We start from the raw sequence: 18,905 nt of genomic DNA, 5'->3' as shown, positions 1-18,905 counted from the left end.
ACCCGAGGTGGATATCGTGGCTCCAGCACCAAGGGCAGAGGACGTGGTTACGGCAATACCAGGTCCTCCCCCAAGAACAAACAGTGACGCCCTCTCCCTTCCCCCTGACCACATAACACCTGTCGGGGGGAGACTCCAGCGGTTCCTGTCCACGTGGATTTCCATCACCACAGACAGGTGGGTCAAAGATGTTATCCATCACGGTTACTGTCTCGAATTAACCTCCACTCCACCCACCATACCGCCAAGGCACCGTCCTATGTCCTCAGAGCACTTAGCGTTATTACAGCAGGAAGCGCTAAGTATGCTGCAAAAAGGCGCAATAGAGGTCGTGCCCGTACACCAGCAGGGAACAGGGGTGTACTCTCTGTACTTCTTAATACCAAAAAAGGACGGGTCACTCAGACCTATCCTAGACCTGAGACCCCTCAACCACTACATTCTCTCAGAGCATTTTCACATGCTCACCCTGCAGCAGGTTCTCCCGCTCCTCAGACAGGGAGATTTCCTAGCCACGCTAGACCTCAAAGATGCGTATTTCCACATACCCATACACCCGTCACACAGAAAATACCTCCGGTTCACCATTCAGGGTCAGCACTATCAATTCAAAGTCCTCCCCTTCGGAGTGACAACAGCACCCAGAGTTTTCACAAAGTGCCTAGCTACCGTGGCTGCACATCTACGGAGGCAACACGTTCACGTCTACCCTTACCTGGACGACTGGCTTGTTCAGGCAAAGTCAGCCCAGCAATGTGCCAGCCACATGTCCCGCACCATTCAGCTTCTGCACAGTCTGGGATTCTCACTAAATTACCCAAAATCACATCTCCAACCCGCACACGTACAACAGTACCTAGGTGCGACCATAGACACTCTGGCAGCCACAGCTCAGCCAAATTTAGTGAGGATCAACAGCATGCAAATGCTGATTTCCAAGTTCAAACTCCAACACTCCCTTCCTGCGCGAGTGTTCATGCAGTTGATAGGCATGATGGCCTCCTGCATTTTCATAGTCCCACACGCGAGACTACATATGCGCCCGCTTCAGGAGTGCTTAGCACGTCACTGGAATCAGGCTCACGGGCAATTAAAAGACCTAGTGTTGGTGAGCGGTCGGGCATACAACTCTCTGCATTGGTGGAATCCACAAAACCTTTGCAAGGGCCGACCGTTCCAAGAGCCTGTTCCACAAATAATACTGACAGCGGACACGTCTCTCCAGGGATGGGGAGCTCATGTACTCAATTACACAGTGCAGGGACTATGGACAACACAACAAAAGAAGATGCACATCAACCTTCTGGAACTGTTGGCAATCTTCCTAGCCATGAAGGCAGTCAAAGTATATCTGTGCAACAAGGTCGTGTTGATCCGGACGGACAACATGACTGCCATGTACTACATACAGAAACAGGGAGGAACACACTCTCCACAGTTGTCTCATCTGGCTCAGAGCATGTGGAAGTGGGCCATTCAGAGGAACATATTCCTCATGGCGGAACACCTCCCAGGCAAGGACAACCAGATGGCGGATCTGCTCAGCAGACACAGCCACCAGATGCACGAGTGGGAGTTACACCCATCAGTACTCCAACCGTACTTCCAGCAGTGGGGTCATCCAGAGATAGACCTATTCGCGACAAGCGAAAACGCAAAATGCCAAAGCTTTGCCGCCAGGTTCCCACATCCACAGTCGCAGGGCAATGATATGGATGAACTGGTCCGGCAGATTTGCGTACGCTTTTCCCCCAGCGCCATTGATACCGCTGATGGCACGCAAACTGCGACAGCACTCAATGACACTCATCCTGGTTGCTCCAACATGGGCACGCCAGCCATGGTACACAACCTTTCTGGAACTTTCCGTGGTGCCGCATCAAAGGCTGCGGATCAAACCCGCGCTTTTGACGCAGAACCATGGAGAAATTCAGCACCCAGATCCGCAACAGCTGAACCTGGCAATCTGGCTCCTGAAGTCCTAGAGTTAGGCTACCTAAACCTGCCACCTGACTGTACGGAGATCATTAAGGAGGCCAGGAGACCCACTACCAGAGCTTGCTATGCAGCTAAATGGAAGAGGTTTGTCATTTATTGCAACAACAATGACATTAAACCGCTAGACGCATCCATTCAAAATATAATCTGTTACCTCTTACACCTATACCGATGCAATCTGGCATACACCTCAATACGTATCCATTTGACTGCAATAGCAGCCTATCTCCAGAACAGGCAGCACCTCTCTTTATTCAGAGTGCCTGCCATCAAAGCCTTCTTGGAGGGACTTAAACGAGTAATTCCCCCAAGACACCCACCAGCACCGGTGTGGAACCTCAACTTGGTCCTCACCCGACTGATGGGTCCACCCTTCGAACCTCTCCACTCCTGTGAGATTCAATTCCTCACCTGGAAAGTAGCTTTCCTAGTGGCAATCACTTCGTTAAGAAGAGTTAGTGAACTCCAGGCACTAACCATTCAAGAGCCATTCATACAGGTTCACGCAAACAGGGTCGTACTACGTACCAACCCCAAATTCATGCCTAAAGTAATATCGCAGTTCCACATGAATCAAACTATTGAACTGCCTGTTTTCTTTCAAAATCCACAGAATGTAGCAGAAAGAATGCTCCATACACTAGATGTAAAGAGAGCCCTCATGTACTATATAGACAGAACTAAGGTCTTTAGGAAGACAAAACAACTTTTCGTTGCCTTTTCCCCACAGCACAAGGGCAACACCATTTCCAAAGCAGGTATAGCCAGATGGATGGTTAAATGTATTCAAATTTGCTATCAAAAGGCTAAACGCACATTAACGATTCCCCCACGAGCCCACTCAACACGAAAGTTAGGGGCGTCCATGGCTTTCCTGGGAAACATTCCTTTACAGGAAATATGTAGAGCAGCCACATGGTCCACTATACATACATTTACCAAACACTACTGTGTAGATGTACACTCAAAACAGCAGGCAGCTGTAGGACAGGCTGTTCTCAAAACTCTTTTTCAGACCGCTGCAGCTGGCACTGGTAGCCGCCGCTAATGGGAGGTACTGCTATGTATTCTATGCACAGATATGAATTCAGCAGCCCACATGCCTCGAACTGAATATGCTACTTACCAGTATGCATCTGTTCTTGGCATGTAGGGCTGCTGACATTCATATCGCCCACCCTCCTCCCCGGCGCCTGTAGCAGCTGCAGCTCTCAGAATTACTGTATAGCATGTTCATCACTTTCTGTATCTACTCCATCACTGCCACAATGGCGAAAAACAATCTGAGGATGGAGAGGATGCCCATGCGCACTGTAGTCCAGGGGAGGAGTCACCTATCTCAGGATACTTCGAAGACTCTTCCAGGACAACAACGTGCAAACATCCGGACCCAACACTAGGCGGCGATCTATGCACAGATATGAATGTCAGCAGCCCTACATGCCAAGAACAGATGCATACTGGTAAGTAGCATATTCAATCCCATTCGTCAGTCCCACAGACGTACATGCAGTTTCAGGTAGGCCACGAGCACTTTCAGTTCTCGGTGCTCCATTTTGGCATTAGCTGTTTACCAAGATGATGGTAGTAGTTGCAGCTCATCTGTGGAAGTAGGGAATACCAGTCTTCTCATACCTCAGTGATTTGCTCCTGGAGGCAAGCTCACCCCAAGCAGTCGAAAGTCACTTCCAGTTGACAGCCGATCTGTTGACATTGCTGAGTTTCTCAATGAATCTGCCGAAGTGAGACCGGACTCATCCACAACGGTTTCCGTCATAGGAGCCATCCTGGAAGCAGTGCTTTTCTAAGCTATTCTTCATCTCAACGAGTTCACAACATTCGGGCTATGATCCCAATTTTTCAAAATTTGTCATCCTTTGACCTGGGTCTCGGTGAAAGTGCCTCTGAGACTTTTGGGCCTCTTGGCCTCCCAAACCCTTGTTTGTGGGCCATGCCAGGTGGAACATATGGTCTCTGGAGTAGAGTCTGAAGTAGCAGTAGGCTCAGCACCAAGACAACCTCTCAGACTCCATCCATGTATCAAAGGAGATTGTGAAAAACCTGCAGTGGTGGTTGCTCAACCGCAATTAGACCGTTGGCAGACCCCTCTTTGGCTCCTGGTAGGATCTTTAAACACCAGGGCAGGTAAACTCAGCTGAAATTACCTAGCGAATCACAATTGGCAGTTAAACTCTGCGGTGGCACAAGCCATCTTACAACAATGAGAAGAACCCTGGCTCGATGTATTCTCCACTGCCAAGAACATGTAGTGTCGAAACTTGTGCGTGTTGGGGTTCCAAAGACCGCTTTCTTTCATAGACTCATTCCACCTGCACTGGGGATCAGAACCCATACATGCCTTTCCGCTCCTCCATCTCCTGCTGAGGTTACTATAGAAGATCAAGAGAGACCGGGCCCTAGTCATCCTAGTGGCCTCAGACTGGGCGATGGGAATGTGGAATCTAATCTAGAACTTCTAGGCATAAGCATATGTCCTCCAATCCGGGAGAAGCTCACAGCTGCAGGGCTGGTTCTTGTAACCAAGCCAGCACTATCAGCACCACCTTGTGTGGAAATTCAGTGGTTGCAATTGATGGCAATCGATCTTCCTCCCGAGGGTGTTGGTGTCCTCTTAACAGACCCGCATTCATCAACCAAATTGATTTATGCAGGACGCTGGGAGACGTTTGTTGTTTGGTGCTTTTCCCAAAACACACAATCCCTGAATGCGCAGTTATCAGATGTTCTTCTGTTCTGTTTGTCATTAGTCCAGCAGGGCCTTGCTATGGCAACAGTTCAGAGTTCTCTCTGCCCTTTCAGACCTCTTATTTGTACCCGACAAGCCCTCCTGCTTCAATTCACCTGTTGTGAGATTTATTTTAAAGAGGCTGGTCCATATATTCCCCCTGACACCATTTGTCATGCCACAGTGGGACCTTAGTTTGGTACTCATCTTCTTGAAGTGCATTCCCTTCGAGCCATTCAGAGTTTTTCTCTTCACCTTTTTATCATCATAACAGCATTCCTCATCACTATAACATATCCCTGACAAATTAGTTCTCCAGACAAAAGCAGCATGCCTGCTCAAGGTAGTCACAGCCTTCCACATGGGGGATGTTTGTCAGCTTGCTGACTTTCTAGGCACCTCTCACCCCTCCAAGGAGGAAGAATAACTATCGCTTTGACCCCAAACAGGCACTTAGCTTCTGTGTGGACCGAACCAGAAAACTACAGACAAGACAACTACCCTTTTTTGGTTTCTCTAGGGTTAAGGAAGGCAAAGTAGTCGAAAAGAAAATTGTGTTATTCATCAAGATCTGCTATAGACTAACAAGAAGCAGCCACACAGAAGGCTTGCACGTTCATTCCACCAGAGTGAAGGCTGATACCACTTTGCTGGTGCGCGGTGTGCTGGTCATGGTTTTAATGTTTCTAACAGAAAGGGTGTTACCAAGGGTAAGTAACTTGTTCATCAATGTGCATGAGTGGTAACTATATACTGCCTGTTGTCACTTCTGGAAGTGGTGTAAAGGTCTCTGGAGTCCAAAGTCACCAGCTGTTGGCCCCCTGGAGCAACTGCTTTGAAAGGTTACAAATCCAATCTGGCTTCCGGGGCTATTCAGAAGGTGAGGAATTGTCAGGCCTGAGTCGGAGAGCCTTGGGCCAGGCTGGAGCTACTGGGCCTCAACCATAAGGATAAATCAATTTGCAGTTGTTGTCTTGGAACTTGTTCTACTATGGCTCTGCTAAATAGGACAAGTACCGCCCCTTCTGAACTTGACTATCTGGTTTGTGAAGACAAACAGTGACCGGCTTCTCAAGGTGGTAGTGTGTGGGTACCCAAGCTCAGCAATCAACCAACAAACACAAAAAATGTAAACTCCAGCCCAGTGCTTATCTGGTCAGAAAAGAAAGTTCTTTAATCAGACACTTGCCCTAAATACTACACAATTCAATGGTCTGTGTTCAAGAGTATGATCCCCTGAAGGCTTTACACCGTTCCCACTCCATCAAATGATTCCTTCGCGGGGGCAGGTTATCTCTCTTCCCCTACCCCTCATCCCTTCCAATCTCTGAATTCCCTCCCTTTTGTGAAATGAGGAGTAGCGTTAATCAGACTCTGGTGCAGTTTATATGTAAAAAGCAAACACAAGGAGATGATGGATGGAGCGCTGAAACCTTTCAAACACTCACCCGAGTCACAGATCTGGGTTGAATTCATCATCGTTCTTTAGCTCACTTTGCCACCCCAGTTCAGACTCAGCTATATGCAAATCAGTCTTGACCCTGTGCCTCATGGGAACAGTCCAGCCCGAACTGCCAAGCCATGTCTTCCCTGGACCTGAAAAAAGCATCATGGGACCGGTTTCGGGCTAACAGCCCTCATCAGCCAGGCTAGCTTGAATCCAGTGGCAAAGTGAGCAAGGGACCCACGTCTGGGCATACCCTGCCAACTTAGGGCGAACAAAGCAAACACAAGGAGATGATGGACGGAGCGCTGAAACTTTCCAGACACTCACCCCCAGTCACAGATCTGGGTTGAATTCATCATCGTTCTTTAGCTCACTTTGCCACCCCACTTCAGACACAGCTATATGTAAATCAGTCTAGACCCTGTGCCTCATAGGAACAGTTCAGCCCGAACTGCCAAGCCATGTCTTCCCTGCACCGGAAACAAGCATCCTGGGACCGGTTTCAGGCTAACAGACCTCATCAGCCAGGTGGGGGTGAGTGTCTGAAAAGTTTCAGCGCTCCGTCCATCATCTCCTTGTTTTTGCTTTGTTTGCCCTAAGTTGGTAGGGTATGCCCAGAGGTGGGTCCCTTGCTCACGTTGCCACTGGATTCAAGCTAGCCAGGCTGATGAGGGCTGTTAGCCCGAAACCGGTCCCAGATTGCTTGTTTCCGGTGCAGGGAAGACAGGGCTTGGCAGTTCCTACCCCTGAGAGCGTGATAGTTAGAGGCCTCAACATCCCATGGCACGTTCCCTTCTGCTTTCCCGCACAGGGAATCCAAGAGGCTGGACGCACTTGGGAAGGTGTTTTCTTTTGCCAGCCTAACATTGCGGTCAGTGGACATCGCATGACTTGTGGGCCGTTTTTTGCATTTCTAATGGGAAACAGTTGCACAAGTGCTGCTACAGGTCCCGGAGGAGGCCCAGGCTGTGCTCTCTCAAGCAGTGAGAGATGGGAGTAATGCAGCAAAGTTCACCAGTAGGTGTGGTATGAATAAAACTGTCTTGCTAGGCAGAAAGGGTTTGTTGATGGTGGCCTTGCGGCCCCATGCCTGGCTGAGAACATCTGGCTTTTCGGGGAATGTTCAGGCAAACCTCATGGACATGCCCTTCGATGGGACTTCTCTTCAAAGAGAAGGCAGACTTGGCCTTGGACCTCTCAGTGACACCTCTCCCTGAGTCTGCCTTTTGTGGCAATCGAAGGGGCATTCAACCATGTCTGCCATACCCCATCCACTGTCCTGCACAGACTTCCCAAGTTGTGCGAGGACATGGCCATGGTGCAATCTCACCTCGTAGGAATGGTAGCCAGAAGTCATCTGCCACCAATCCCCCATCATCTGCTGGCTCTAAGTCCTTCTAGTTTGGTTTTGCAAGACCATGGGTGTCCAGTTAGAGGGAGAATCCAACATCATCTCCTCCACTGGCAGTCCATAACATCGGAAGAATGGGTCTTTCAGATCATTTGGAGAGGTTGCTCTCTCTCTTTCCAGTCTTTCTCTCCTCCTTTATTGACATCTCAAGAATGGCCAGTGGATGATCATCTTATTTTGCTCCGAGAGGAAGTTACAGCTCTCCTGTCCAAGGGGTCTATAGAAAGGGTTCTGATGTCAGAAATAGGCATCGGTTGTTATACCCCAGGAATCTCCTACCAGTAGCACGTGAGCTACAGTAGCTCTCCAGCTGCCTCTGAGTAGCTCACCCGTGTGCAGCCCAGCTTATTAAATTAGAAAACTATTGCTTGGTTGAATTAATATACATATATAAAAAATGAGATTATACAAAACTAATAATATTAGTAGCTCTCAATTGGTTTAATTGAATACAAGTAGCTCTCAGTACAGAAAAGGTTGTAGACCCGTTATAACCTCTACTTTCTGACACCCAAAAAGAACAAAGGTCTTCGTCCTATTCTAGGACTCCGAACTGTCAATTTCTTACTCAAACTGGAGAAATTCAAGATGGTCATGTAGACAAAGGAGACTAGTTGGTAGCGCTGGACTTGCAGGATTCATATTTTCACATCCCCATCCTGCCTGCCCACAGGTGTTACCTGTGGTTCAAGGTAGGCCACGATTACTTTCAGTTCACTGTGCTATCCATTGGCCTTACCTGCACCCCTCGGGTTTTCACCAAGGTGATGGCAGTGGTTGCAGCTCATCTGCACAGGTTAGGTGTGTAGGAAAGTAGGATCTGCTTTCATGGTTACCCCCACTTTTCTGCTGGTGTCAGTATGATTTTTGACTAGTCTGACTGGGAGTCTGCTAATCAGGACCCCAGTCACTGTGCTTCCTCCCTAAATTTCACTATGGTAAGTACTTCTGTACCTCCGCAATTGGCTACTGGTCTACCCTTGTAAGTCCCTAGTATATAGTGCTGAGGTACCCAGGGCATAGGTACACGAGTGGTCTCCCATGGGCTGCAGCATGTTATGCCACCCATGAAAGACAACTCTACTGTGACTATAGGCCTGCCATTGCAGCCTGTGTGAGTTGATGCTTGCTCCTCTCACGACAGATATGTTTCCATGTACCTGAGGGCACTGCACCTAAAACCTATAAGTCACCCCTATGGCAGGCCTTTCAGTCCTGAAGGCAGGGTGCTTGGTTACAAGTGTGAGGGTCCCCTGAATGAGCAGGACGCCCCTACAAAATCCCAGAGTGGATTCTCCAGGCTTTGAAAGTGGGGCCAGCCAATTTTGATACATATAGTGACCATCGTCATTACGCGATGGCTAACTATGTATTAGCTGTGCCGACCCTGGGCATGTTTAGTATCAGACATGTTGGAATCATAAACCAACACCATTACCGATGTTGGATGTATGATTCCATGCACAGGGGGGCGCCTCCGGGAAGCCCTAGTACTCCCCGTATCAGCCCTTAGGTCTGCCAGCAAGCTAGTGCTGCTACCGACCCCAGACACAATTCTGCCCTCCTGCTGCTGAGCTGAGCTCGAGCAGGCTAAGGTAGAACAATAGGTGTCCTGTCACAGGGAGGTGTGACCACCTCCCAGATAGGACTTAATGTATTGGACTGGGGTGGGGGCGCTTGCCAGCGCCACCAGACCACTTTGAAGGGACATTTGGTGCTCCCCTTGCAAACTCAAGTTTGAACCAGTTCAGAGAGCCCTAGGCTCCCGCTCTGGCGTGAAACTGGACAAAGGACATGGTAGTATCCTCCCCTCTGTCCTGCCTCTCCCCTGGGAGAGACTCTGAGTCGGCCTAACACCCTTCCTAGCGTACCTTTTTTTTTTTTTTTTAAAACCTTTATTGTGCCATCAAAGTGTACACTGCTGTTCAGCCAACAACCCGGAGGCAGGCAGCTTGTGTTCGCAGCATCCCGCCGCTAGCTCGGATCTAAGTCGTACTCTTGAGCAAAGTTCCATCAGCATTAATGTCTTGGTTTTTTTTTTCCACTTTTTTTTTTCCTTTTATAGAAAATCAACTAAACAAACTACAACAGCGGCTGCAAACGAGATATGGAGGAGAGCGAACAAGCACCTGGACAACGTCTCCTGCAGTTAACACCCAGCGACCATGTAGTAACATAGCTGCGTGGTCACGAGAGCACACGCACACACAAATCTCATTCTATCCGTCAGGACAATCACATCCCTTCCCCCCCACCCCACCCATCAGCCCCTGCAACTTCACGCGGGGGGGTCCACAGTGCCCTCCCCTCCCGCCAGCCCCACATTACGGCCTCAAGCCAGCCCTGCTACAGTGCCACACATCCAGCAAACCCACTCAGTCACTGTCGGTCACCTCAGCCTCCGCCAACCAGGCCACAAGCGGCTGCCAAATGTCCGCAGGCCTCGAACGCTGCGGCATCTGATCCCAGTAGGCAGTCAATTGCTCTTTACAATACACCGCTGATCCCACCCACCCCGAAACTTTCGGCGGAGCTTTCATCTTCCAGTGTAATGCTATTTGTCGCTTAGCAAGCAATAAGAGAAGGGCCACTAACCTACGTGATGCACTGGGCACGTTCATCACAAAACCCAGGAGGGCCACGAGCGGGTCCGGGACAATCGCTTGTCCCACTATCCTCCCTATGGTGGTGAAGACTGCCTCCCAAAAGCCATATATCGGCCCACACACCCAGACTAGGTGGTGGAATGTAGCCTCTTTTTCGCCACATCTCCAACAATTCGCATCAGCCTGTAAGCCCATTTTAAAGAGTTGCATGGGTGTACGATACGTCCTATGAAGGTAATTAAAGTGTATAAGTCTCAATCTATAATTAGGGGACAGGTTTTCAAGTTGGGTGCAGCAGAACTCCCACTGTTTCTCCGTGATTTGAATGCCTGCCTCCTTCTCCCACAGGGCCCTTGAATCCGCATGTGCAATAGGTGTTGCGTTTTGCGTAGCCCTATAAATACGCGTTATCAGCTTGCGCGGGGAGGCGTTCGAGAGTATGTCTTCTAGTGCTGCCAGCGCCGGCGGGGCCTCTGGGAATCCAGGGTACCTGTGCTTGCACGCCGCCCTCAGCTGGTAGTATAGTAGCAGTTCCGATGCCGTCGGCTCAGACGCCACGGCCATGGTCTGCACGGTTAGAAGCGTATCGTCTGGGTATAAATCACCTGCTAATTTCAGGCCGCAGCTCCGAGCCCGTTGCACCACAGCCGCGTCAGTCAGCGGTCCCAGCAGCGGATTGGCCTCCAATGGCACACTCGGGGCATACAGGGCAGACATGCCCGCTCGCTTCGCAATGTTCGACCAAGCCCAACGTACCATCTCCACTGTGTCAATGTCGTCCTGGGACCTCTTGTACCTCTGGTACACCGCCGTCTTGAGGGGGCAGGGTGCTGCCACATCCGACTCTATTGCCACGTGGGGCTGGAAGGGGATCGGATGATGCCAGTAGTGTAGAAATTGGGCCTGAGCACTGTAAGCATACAGCTCCATGTCCGGGGCTGCCAGACCCCCTTGATGGAAGGGAAGTGTAAGGAGGTTCCAGGCCACTCTGGGCTGCCTGCCCGCCCAAACCAGCTCTATCATGGCAGAGCGTAGTCGGCGGAAGAACGCCTTTGTCAGCGGCAGGGGGATGTTCACAAATAGATAGAGAAACTTAGGCACCACAACCATTTTTATAATGGCTATGCGGCCCGTCAAAGATAAGGGCAGCGTTTTCCATCTCTTTACTTTACTTTCGAGCCATTCCATGGCCACACCAAAATTAGCCAGTCCTATCTCATGAGTAGTGCGGCTTATAGTTATGCCTAAGTACTTGACCTCGTCTGCAACCCAATCTATTGGGAATTCAGTGTGGCAAACGGCCGTGCCATCCGACAGAGGCAACATTACCGATTTAGACCAGTTTATGTCTATGCCAGTTAGGCCGCTGTAGCGTACCATTTCTCGCATCAGCGAGTCAAAATTGTCCGATGGGTTTATCATGTAGATGGTGATGTCGTCGGCGTACATGGAGATGAGCAGCCCGCGCGACGTAAAGCCAATGCCACGCTGAGCATGGTGCTGTCTCATGCGGGCCGCTAGTGGTTCCGTCGCGATGGCAAATAATAACGGTGACAGTGGGCACCCCTGCCTGGTCCCTCTCGTTATGGGTATTGGGGCAGATGTCTGACCATTCACCCGTACCCGGGCCGACGGAGCGTTATAGAGTATGCCAATACTCCTGGAAAAAAGCGGGCTGAAACCCATGCGGGTGAAAAGCGTCAAAAGGAATTTCCACTCCAGTGAGTCGAATGCCTTGGTCGCATCCAACAATGCAGCCGCAGCCTGTACCTTTGGATCGAGGTAGTGCAGGAGCCCAAACAGTACACGCAAATTATGCGAAGTGGATCTCCCCATAACGAAACCCGACTGGTCAGATAGCGCTATTTGCGGCATCATGTATTTTTTTTTTTTTTTTCTTTTTTGAAAACCTTTATTCGTGCGTATTAAAAGAACAAATACGGGCCTACAACCTTCAGGCCGGCCAGGATACGGTTAAGCACTGATACAAACATTACGGCCCCTGTGCTTCAACGGCCAAGATTAGCAACGATTTATGAATTATACACTGGAGAGATCCTTGACACCAGGGGGAGGAGAAGTGAAGGTTCATTTTAAAGTGTTTCAAAATAATTTTATCAGGAAAAAAGTCAGTGAAGAGTAAGAACCAAGGAGATTCGAGTCCGCACGATATCTTCACCACACGGGAGAGCAGCAGCATCATTAAAACAGCAATGGAAGTAAAATCTCAGGCAGTGGGGCAATGCAGTTATATAACAGGATAGTCACATGAGCAATTACGCACCCCTCAGTCAACCCCGCACCCGGACCCAGAATCGAAACAAGTATAGCGCAGAAACATAAAAAGAAAAAAGGGCCCATAGAACTAATTAGAAACAGTAAATTACCCCCCCACCCTACACCAATGCGGAGGCTACGGCCTGCCCCCCCCCCCAGCATAGTGCCTGTCGCCCAATAAACCCGAAATATAGACGAGAAAGAGAGTAAGAATAGAGTAAAGAAAGATAAGAAAAACATTACACCTATGATAAAGGGGGTAAGAAAAGAAGAGAACTATTCTAATCTAAACTCCCAAAAAGAAGAAAGTGGGGAGGAGCCTACGTATCATCAGAGCGCCCTAAACCATCAGCCATCTATGGCCTCCACACACTGAGAACCCACTACACCAAAAGCGGTCGTGTGAAAATGAATTGTCACAACAATTTAAATGAAGGAAGACAGATCGCGACGAGTGCGCACAACATATACATACAGTTCCAGTCCCAGTCCAGCCCATCCGTGAAACCATGGCGATATAAATCAGTCTAGCCCTGGCCCGATCGCGGGCTTGAGATTAAGCCAGCCCCTACATGAAGGCCCCGCATCCCGTGCAGACAAAGACAATATGGCCGCTTGGGAGAAGATGGTGAAGTAGAATCACAAAATGGCCGCCGACCATCTGTAGAGGTCCCTTTGTGCACCACATAAAGTCCAGACATGGCATGTAAAGTACAGGAGTTCCACAGAAAAGAAGCAGTAGGCCACCGTGAACAATTCCTCAAGGATGTTAGGTGTTGCTCAGCTGGATACTCTTGCAGACGCGGTGAGGCAGGCAACAATGAAGCAGGCAGCAATGAACGGGGAAACAAAGTATCCGCTGTTGAGCTGGAGAGCAATTGATCCTGGGTGCCGGGAAAGCCAGTTGCAGGCACCAGTGTAGCACGATCACACACAGCCGTTGCGTCCCCGCTAGAGGACAAAAGCACTGGCAGACCCACGCCGTGTTGATGACAAACGGAGCGCTCACGACCCGCAGCCGACAGCATGGAGTCAAGCTGCTCACTCAGCGCCTGCAAGCCAGCACACATTTGTAGACGAAAGTCCCGCAGGACAGCCAGAACGGAGCCGCATGTCAGCGGAAGCTGCACCCCCACATCGGCAGCAATCCGGGACGGCACTGTGGAGCTGGTGTCTGGTGGAGGGAGGGCGAAGCGGGCAGCGGGCAAGACCGGAGTATCACCCCCCAGCCGCGAGCAGGCAAACAACGCCATGTTTTACCGCCGGACGGTACAATGGCCAGGGGGGGGGGGGTCGTAGCAAGGAGTCAGTTCCCCTCAGGTCTGCGCCGCAACAGGGAAAGCCAACAGTCGCCTCTCCTCCCTCGGGTTCTCTTTGCAGCCGACTAGGCAATGGAAGAAGGGGGTCGGCAGCCTCCCACAGCGCGGTCCACAGATAGGGGCAGGAGACCCGCCGCACCGGGGCTTACCTTACGGCCCCAGCCCTTCGGGCGTAGGGTGCAGGAGGTGTCTGGCCGTCCCTCCCCAGGCTCAGCTGGCGACAGTCCGTGGTGTGAGGTGAGGTCGGGAGCGCGCGGCTCGGGTTTGCGCTAGCGGGTCCGGTGACTGCGGAGCCTCCAGGGGGCCGGCAAAGGCAACAATGGAGCAGGGGTCCAGGGCGGAAAACAAAAGCACCAAGAACTCCGGCATCCGGGCGGGCTGAGACTTCGGGGAAGCGGCGGCGTGGACAGCGCATCGTCGCACACGTTTCACCTCGAAAATCGGCGAGGATAGGAATCAGGATGATAGTCCGAGGTCAAGGGCCGACGGAGCCGGGCGCTCAAGCGTCTGCTCCGGTCGCCATCTTGGCTCCTCCCGGCATCATGTATTTTAAACGGTCCGCAAGCAGCTTGGCATAAATTTTGGCATCGAGATTAATTAATGAAAGTGGGCGATATGCGTCAGGGCAAGTGGGGTCCTTCCCTGGTTTCAGCAGGGCAATTATCATTGCTTCCCGCATCGACGGAGGGAGGACACCTGTTTCTACTGCCTCCTCGTAGACCCTGTGTAGTTTCGGGACCAGGATATCCGCATATTCTTTATAGAAGGCCGCCGACAGGCCATCAGGGCCCGGCGCTTTGCTCAATGGCATACTCGCTATTGCGGCCCATATGTCGTCTTGCGTGAACGGTAAGTCCATATACTGTCTGGCTCTATCATTGAACCACGCTAGAGCTATAGTGTCCAGGTATTCGTTGAGCACCTGTTCCTCCGGTGTCACCCTAGTTGTATATAGCTCGCTATAGTAGTCTGTCATAGTTTGAAGTATGGCCTGTGGCTCCCTGACCATCTCACCCTCTTTGCCCTTCAGTTCCAGTATGTAGTCCGACCCTCTTGGCGCTCTCAACATAGCTGCTACTGTGCGTCCGGCGCGATCCCCCTCTCCGTAACGTCTAGCCCGACTGTCTTTAGACAGATATGCTACTTCTCTGTCCGCCTCCTCCTGATACTGATTAAGTTTCATCCGAAAGTCTGAACGTAGTCTGTCTGTTGGCGCAGCCAACAGTGCAGATTCAAGCTCGGCAAGGTCAGTTTCCAGTTTGCGCAATGAGTCTCGTATGGTTCTTAGCACCCCTGTTTTTAGCGACATGCAGTATCCCCTAATCACCGCCTTACAGGCCTCCCAAAGCGTGCCCGGCGAGTCCACCGTGCCCTCATTAAGTTCAAAGTACTCCTCTAGCTTTTCGCGCAGCGCCTGCTGAAAGACTTGGTCACGCAGTGCCCGGGAGGGGAATCTCCAACTAAACGGTTGAATGTACTGTGACGGTGTGGACAATGTCAAGCATACCGGGGCGTGATCATACAAGGACCGCGGCAGGTGCGCCACCTCCAACACCATAGAGTGTAAATCCAGTGAAAGCAGCCAGTAGTCCAGCCTGGACCACGCCGCTCTATGCATTGTGAGGCAGGTGCCAGCGCGAGTCTCGGGGTGTAATCTCCTCCAGGAATCCACCAATTCCGCCTCACGCATGATGTCACCCAACGCCTCTGATGCTCTAGGGTGGTGCACTCTAGCCGCGCCCCGCTTATCCATATTATCCGAAAGTACCACATTATAATCTCCCCCCCACATAATTGCGGCCGGGCCGCAGGCCTGCACCTTATGCCATAGATCGCAGTAGAATTCGGGGCTATCGTCATTCGGGCCATAAACGTTCACCAACACCATTCTCATACCGCACAGCGTGCCCACCAGCATTATGTATCTACCTCCAGTATCCTTGATTTCCTCATGCGTTGTCCATTTCAGACCCCTTCTGATCAGTACCGCCACCCCTCTAGAGTAGGTAGAGTAAGCGGAATGCACTATCTCACCCCACCTGCTATGACGGAGCAATTGTACGGCTTTATCAGTCAAATGGGTTTCCTGCAGGAGGCAGATGTCTATGTCTTTTCTAAGCAAAAAGGCCTGCACCAGTCTGGCTTTACGTCTGTCATTCATGCCACGCACATTCCAGGTGAGACATTTAATTTGCTTCACGGCAGCAGTGACAGCATCATACCCTGAACCAGCAGCGCGCCAGTATCTCGCCACACATCACGCCCCCAACCACACACACACCGCGCTCCATGTCGTGTCAGCACAACGTGTCTCTGCGCATAGAAATTGCCATGACGATGTGAACAATGACCTAGGCGTCCTCGTAGTGCATATCGTACAGTATGCGATGCATCGCAGTTCCTCTCTACATCCAACCTCTCGCCGCCAGCCGAACAATCAACAACAGAACCCCCCAAACATAAAGTATGAACCCCTCCCGCTCCAACCCCCCAATTAGGTTGTGCATTCTCCCCCCAGGTCACCCTCCCAGTCTCTACGACTTCAACTAAACACATGAGTGGTAACCAATGATTGGGAATCATCCCTTGGGGAACGCAGGTCAGCCACCAAATACCCCCGTACTCTTGACAGGGTGATCGAGCGTCGGCCTAGCATGTCAGCTCAAGGACCACCCGTACCCCAGCACTCGCATATTCAACTCAACCCCTCCTCCGTAATCAGTTAACCCCCATTGAAGCAAGCAGGCAGACCACCCTGACCCAGCAAAGGGAGAATCACCACAGCGCAATGACAAGACCTTAACCCCTGCGATCACTCAATATCGCTCAGTCTGTCCTGGAGTTCCGGACCCTCTGTATGCGGTCGGTTCTTTTGATCTTTTGCCAGTTGCTTAGCATACTGCAGGGCCGCTTTGGCATCGAGAAAGAAAGTCTGTTTCCCTGGGCCCTGCACTCTTAGCTTCGCGGGGTAGATTAGAGAATATTTTGTGCCCGTTTGTTGGAAGACTTTTTCCGCTGGCAGAAATTCTCTTCGAGCGGCCTGAACCTGCATGGTGAAGTCCGGGTATATAGCGATGTGGTTGCCTTTATACTGCACGTCTTGCATTTCTCTCGCCATGCGCAGTATCGTGTCTCGGTCTCTGTAATTTAAGACGCGCGCAATAATGGGCCTAGGCGGAGCCCCGGGCTTAGGCCTCGGCCCCAATGTCCTATGCGCCCGTTCAACAAGGAACATCTGCGATAGCCCTGTCCCAAAGAGGTCTCTCAGCATCTGCTCAACATATTGCTCCATGTTCGTAATGTCCGTAGTTTCGGCCACACCCGTGACGCGGACGTTGTTGCGCCTCGAGCGCGCTTCCAAGTCCTCATTTTTTTGTTGAATGAGCGCCAGAACCTTGTCCATGCCACGCATTTTTTTGTCCTGGTCCGTGTGGCATTCTTCGGTGTCAGTTACTCGCGTTTCCATCGCGCCCACTCTACTTTCTTGCTTATCCATTCGAGCTGTGAGGCTGTCCATGCGTGCCGCCATTGCGTCCATTTTGTTATCTATGCCCTGCAAACTCACTTTCAGTTCTTGGAACATTGATTTAATGTCCGCCTCATGTGAGCCGCCCTGCACCACCACTGTTGCGTCCGCATCTCGGTGTTCCTGCTCCGTCTGCTTCTGTTTGGATTTATCAAAGGTGAGCCTCGGCTGCCTCGTGTCCGGTTTGCCCATCGCTGCCCACCAGCACAGACTCAACTGAGGGCAGCAGCAGCCAAGGGTCCCCCCGCGTCGCTGGGCCTCACTCACCGGGTGCCCACCGCAGGTGTTAGCAAACGACTCAATCAGCCAGTGGCCCCAGAATAGCCGCAGCCCGGTGGAGCCGTGCGGCAACAGGCGACCCCCACCGGATCGGGTCAGCCGCAGTGTAAATTTCTGGGTACGGGCCGTCTTCTCCGCAACAGCACCACTGTCACCCCTCCATGCAGAGTAGCGCAGCCTCCCAGCACGCGATCTACTTAGACGCGGCCCCAAGGCGGCAATCCGTTGCAGCGGCTGCACACTGTCCTAAGATTTCCGTTGCGGGGCCCCCTCAGCGTAGCCAGCAATCCACCCACTAGCTCGATCAATATGGCCGCCCTCCGTCCACTTTCGCCAGGCCCGGCCCAAGCTGCGCCGACCACTATAGGCCACGTGTATCTCGCGGGGTCAGGGCTGCAGGCATCCCAGGGGGCTCGGGCACCTCTCGCCCGCGCAGCACTCACCGGACGCCAGACCAGGCCCCCACCGCTCGTCACCAGCGGATCTTCCAGGCGCTCGGAGCTCCGCACCGCGCCGAGACCGCTAGGCACTCCGACTCTGTCTAGTCAGCAGTCCCCCACGGCACCGGTCCCGTCTCCACTGCTCGTAGGTTCCTCCGGCGTGGGGAGTCCAGCGATCAGGCCGCGCCCCACGGGCGAGGTATATCGTCAGTCTGCCACTCAGCCGCACAGCACTCTCCCGGGCCCGGCCCTACGCAAGCCCCCGGCTTCCACGGGTGAGGCAGGCCACCTCGCTACTGCCTGCACGTCTGCTGGAATTGCACAGCGACTCCAGCCGCAGTTCAGGGGGGTGTCGTCGGGTAGCACGAAGGTTCCGTACTTAGTGCGGGGGACGAGTGGCCCCAGTCCAGACGCCAGGTATGCCGATAATTGCCGGATTAATGTGCTCGATCGGCGGAGCTGCTGTTTCAGGCAGCCATTCCGCTTCGCAGCCAAGCCACGCCCCCCCTTCCTAGCGTACTTAGGTGCTTACCTTTGGGTGGCTGTTCAGATTTGTCATGGGTCAAGACTCATTCCTGAAACCACTTCCCTCTTCAACCGTCTGGACACTTGGACTTTGCCTGGAACCAAGACTGCATCAAGGAAGACTCCTGCTGCTCCTGGTCTTGCTGTTCTGCAAGTCTTCTTTATTGTTTGTCTGTGCTTCTTCCAGTATTTTCAACAGACCTGTGGGCATCAAGGACACCCAAAGTAATCTCCCTTGGAGTGAAGGAGTCACTCCCCTGCATCTGCAGGCTCTGCAACAAAGCTGACAGGTCTGCTGCTCCTGACATTCCAAGGACTTTGAAAGGCTGAG

At 51.8% G+C, this 18,905-nt stretch overlaps 1 protein-coding gene across 3 annotated transcripts in view; it reads left to right on the top strand.

The window, feature by feature from the left end:
* The window catches only part of SMARCA2 (SWI/SNF related BAF chromatin remodeling complex subunit ATPase 2), a 1,761,756-nt gene that overhangs the window by 1,584,373 nt on the left and 158,478 nt on the right, over positions 1-18,905 (top strand). The window lies entirely within an intron of this gene.

Source organism: Triturus cristatus, chromosome 2_1 (assembly GCF_964204655.1).
Source record: "Triturus cristatus chromosome 2_1, aTriCri1.1, whole genome shotgun sequence".
In the NCBI taxonomy this organism is placed as follows: Eukaryota; Metazoa; Chordata; class Amphibia; order Caudata; family Salamandridae; genus Triturus; species Triturus cristatus.
This window is presented reverse-complemented; position numbering and strand designations above follow the sequence as displayed.